Genomic DNA, 5,000 nt, shown 5'->3' on the forward strand with positions numbered 1-5,000 from the left:
CGTGACACCCCTAGTAGTTACACATTTTACCCTATTCACTGGAATTTTGCGCCCCCTCTTGGGACGGCATTTTGGATTTGTCAATAAATAATTAACTGATGGTAATTTCACTGATTCAGTTGTATTCCTTGAGCCATAAAACCTAGAGTTAGACACCAAAACCAATAGTGATTGAGATATAGCCATTTTAACTCGGATGCCATCTTAAAAATGATCCCTTTCTGGAATGTTCATTTTGCTGGACTTTTAGTATGTTATTTATCATGCTCAATGCTAACAGAATCCATTGAAAAACCTTTTGCATCAATTTGTTCTTGGTTAGGTGTTTTTTCCCCCCCACACACACACAATAACTGGCCTATAGAAGCAAGGTGTTTTTTGTGCCGCTGTGACCATTTCCATGCCCAAAAAACAAGATCCAGTCGTTCCTCTGAGAATGTTCTTATTGTCAGGGTGCAGAAGCCTTTGAAATAGCGTTACTCTACTCTAGTCCATGGACACTGAAACCACAGCAGACTTAATGCTATCCACTTTTTTCTTAAACAAAAGGTCACTATCAGTCTCACACAAGTACAGAGGATGAAGAGTGCTTTAACCTACAGAGGGGTGGAGAGAGAGTGGTTTAGGGAGAACGGAAAAGAAGAGAAGACAGATTAAGATATAAGAGGATTCATGTACAAGCACATGAGAACAGGGCAATATCGTCCCGATATATCGGCAAACTCTCATATCGGTCACATCTGATAGTCCCTGGCCCCATCTCACCCTATACCTCACACCTCACACATTCACACCTCATACCCCACACCTCATAACTCACATCTCACACCTCACACCTCATACCTCACACCTCATACCTCACACCACATACCTCACACCTCATACCTCACACCTCACACCTCATACCTCACACCTCATACATTCATACCTCACACCTCATACCTCACATCTCACACCTCACACCTCACACCTCATATCTCACACCTTACACCTCACATCTCACATCTCACACCTCACACCTCACATCTCACACCTCACATCTCACATCTCACACCTCACATCTCACATCTCACACCTCACATCTCACACCTCACACCTCACATCTCACACCTCACACATCGCACCCTATACCTCACACCTCACACATTCATCTGAACTTCAAGCCAATCACCCCCCCCCCCCCCCCCCCCCCCCCCCGCCCCCCAGCATACACGCCCCAGTGGCAAGTGGGCCAGTGTCCGGGATCAAGCCAAGGTCAGCCATGTGATTAGCGCTTAGCGCTGGAGGCTAGCACTGGCAGGCAGTTCCCCCTTAATGAAGCCATCACTGCATGGAGAGAGCAGGAGAAATACTGCCAGTCAGCCCAACTGGACCCGCCTGATTTACAGCCATGGAGAGGAGAGGTCCACAGATCAGCCAAGCTAAGGGAATATGTGGAGATGTGCTTAGAGGAGTAGTTAAACTGTCAGCGAGCGACAGGCAGATGATGTACCGCACGCTCCTACTTCATTGGCATTTGGGCAGCGACACATTGTTTGACACTTTGGCTTTTATCATCATACACATTTTGCTTTGAATGCAAAATGACACAATGGCTGGGAATGAGGGGAACAACGGGCTGGCAAAGGTAAAAACAGGAGGAGACAATTTCACGATTATATGCAGTCAAAAAAAAATACAATGCAAAGTCTGCACCATGAACATCCCCAGACTCTTCTTATCTTTCTATCTTATTAGCCTCTTCTGATAGCAGTCTTTATGCTGTTCTATGTTCTATGAGAATTTAATTCTTGGTACACTTTTTAGGCAGTATGCAGTATCAAGTATATTGCTAAATTGGTATATCCCCCAAGTAAATAAACCAGCCTCAAATCATCAAGATTGCCAATAATTATTGAGTTGTTTCCTTTTATTAATTTCCCCAGTGAAGAAGAGTTCAAAGAGACAGGTTGTTAGATTAAAGTTGGACCTTTTTACTTGGATGGCCATCCGAATAAAAGGGGCACGGTTCAAAGACATTTCAACAATAGCTGACGACAGGCTGTGGTATATTATGCTCATTATACAACACCTGAGGGCCGACGCCAGAGGGTGGGGTTGGGGAGAGGGGGGTTGTGGGGCTGGCCACCCGGGCTGTGGGGCTGGGCCCTCTGTGTGAGGAGCCAGCCCCACAGCCTGGCCCTCAGAGGGCCGGCCACAGATTGCTCTCATGATTCTCTTTAATGGAAACACACCACAGTGTCTCTGACACCCCAACGTCCTCCTCCAACCACACACACACACACACACACACACACACACACACACACACACACACACACACACACAGAGCTGCATATTAAACTGATATTTCAGTTCACGAGAGAGAAAGCAAAAAGAATGGTTTCATAAGCCAGACCACGGGGGTGAATATATCTATCGGAATGGAATGGAAGCCGATAATGAATACAAGTAGATCATGCTACTGTACAGCGGCCGCTACTCGCTGTGGCCTTTAATGTAGCTTATTCACCACGCCCACTTTTTCTCTCTTCCGCGTTCGACGCAACGTATTTGTTCTTCCGGTTCAGCGCTAGTTGGCGGCCATTTTCAAAATAAAACGTCAGTATGAATGAAGTTTGGCAACATTCATAATTAAGCTACACTGCAGCCAACTTCAGTTACATGTTCATAACGTTACTGCTGCGAGGAGCCGATGGCTGTACCCGGTCGGCATTTAACGTTAGTTACAAAAGAACGTCGACAGTGTTTTCTCACTGCCAGTAGTAGGGTTTGACAGATAGCTAGTCCGACCGGTGTCAGCACAGTCAGCGCTCTCGGTCCTCGCTGCTCGTTAAGGATTTCCAATAGGCGCTATTCTGATAAACTGGTCACATATACTGTATGTTACGTTCTCACCCGACAAATATTAAAACTTTAAAACAGTTTGGGGTTTTTTTTAGCTTGAAAACAGCTTTTTGGCAAGTCTAAATGACTGCGGTAGGCGTACTCTACTTCCGTGTTTAAAACCGGAAAGACGATTTCGAAATGACGTCATGCAGAAGCGTCCTTGTATGGGCAAAGAATAAGGTGAATACAGTCAGTCTGTACTGTACAGCGGCCACTACTCGCTGTGTCCTTTAATGCAGCTTATACAGCCAGTGGGGAGACAAGACTGGACCAAAGAAGGCTTAAATCGCACTCATACGCACGCACGCACACGCACGCACACACACACACACACACACACACTCACGCAAACTCACACACGCACGCACGCACACGCACACACACACGCACACGCACACACACACACACACACACACACTCACACTCACACACACACCCTCACGCACACACACACACACACACACACACACACACACACACACACACCCGAGGGTGTGAGAGTGAGAGAAAGGCCAGGGCCGAGTCTGAGGAATTAATTGAGGTAGTTTGTTTCACAGCGGGGAGTCTATTAAATGCCATGTCACCACTGGGCCATGGGGAGTAGCACACTAACACTGAGTAGAGAGAGGGAGAGAGAGGGAGAGAAAGAAGGAGAGATTGGGGGGGAAAGGCAGGGAGAGAGAGAGAGAGAGAGAGAGAAGGAGAGATTGGGGAGAAAGACAGAGAGAGAGAGGGTGAGAGAGGGGGAAGGAGGGAGAGATAGGGAGAGAAAGACAGAGAGAGAGGGGGAGAGGGAGAGAGAGGAGAGAAAGAGAGATAGGGAGAGAAAGAGAGAGAGACAGATAAAGACAGAGGGAGAGGTTGGAGTGAAGTCCGATGCCAGTACTGTACAAGCCACTCCTCTCAAATCAGCACTCAGGTCTCTCATCATTCTTCATCTCTCTCTCTCTTCCCCTCTCTCTCTCTCTCTCTCTCTCTCTCTCATTGTCCCTTAGTCTCTCTCTCTTTACATGCTTCTCATTCTCTTCTCTCTCATCCCTACATTGCAGACTTGTATAATGATTTATCCACCTTTCGAAGAAAAAAAGTGGGAAATCTGCTGCATTGCTTTATGGCACAAAACAGGAAGAGGGCTTTGTTTGTCCAGAGCAATGTTAAAACAATTGTGTTTATATGTTAATTATACCAAAGCATTAGAATTACATGAAGTTGCTAAATATTATATTTAATATTGATCGAAAAGATTAAAACGACTGATCTATTGTCCAAAGAGGGTCAAAAAAAGTGACGGGTGCTCTAGGAAAACAGCGAAACGGAGAGCTAAAAACAGGACAATCCCAATGGCACTCCAAAATGAAAAAAAATTAACCCTGAAGAAGAACGTTATAGTTTGAAATATGTTGGTGTTTTTAAATTTAATATGAAATGTTGGTAACCCTTTATTTTACAGGTACCCTAGTTACATATGAACTATTTGTAATTACACATGAACACCAAATGTAATTACACAGTAATTACCAATAGTTATAAATGATGTTCATATGTAGTTACATTGTAACAGACCTGTAAAATGGAGTGAGTCTGTTCAACTGTAGTTCATATGTACTTACATTGTAACGGACCTGTAAAATGGAGTGAGTCTGTTCAACTGTAGTTCATATGTAGTTACATGGTAACAGACCTGTAAAGTGGAGTGAGTCTATTTAACTGTAGTTCATATGTAGTTACATGGCACCGGACCTGTAAAGACTGGGCCTGGGACAGAGATTGCTAAAAGCCAGTCGGGGATTCGAACCACTGAACTTCAGATTGCAAAGCTGGCGGCTTTAACCACTCAGCCACGAGGGCTTTCCAACTTTCTTAGTGGAGTTTGGGAGGATAACTGTATGTCAGTCAGATGTAGTTGTCACTTCCTATCTTTGTTATTATAAGCATAGACTTGGGGGAAAATGTTGATACTTTGTTAGTTGTAGCTTGAAAGACAGGCAATATTGATTAATGTGAATGCATTTCTGCAGTGTGACTGTGTCGGCCCCCCCCCCATGAGCTGTAAATGGCTCATGGGACTATTTACACCACAATTCAGAAAATTATTAGAATGTATTTTTTTA

General features: G+C 44.8%; 1 protein-coding gene across 1 annotated transcript in view; it reads right to left on the minus strand.

Annotated features, from left to right (window-relative positions):
* The window catches only part of rbfox3a (RNA binding fox-1 homolog 3a), a gene marked incomplete at its 3' end in the record, with an annotated part of 422,340 nt that overhangs the window by 138,707 nt on the left and 278,633 nt on the right, over window positions 1-5,000 (minus strand). The gene's annotated exons all lie outside the window — the stretch shown is intronic.

Source organism: Poromitra crassiceps (assembly GCF_964638095.1).
Source record: "Poromitra crassiceps genome assembly, chromosome: 4".
Taxonomy (NCBI): Eukaryota; Metazoa; Chordata; class Actinopteri; order Beryciformes; family Melamphaidae; genus Poromitra; species Poromitra crassiceps.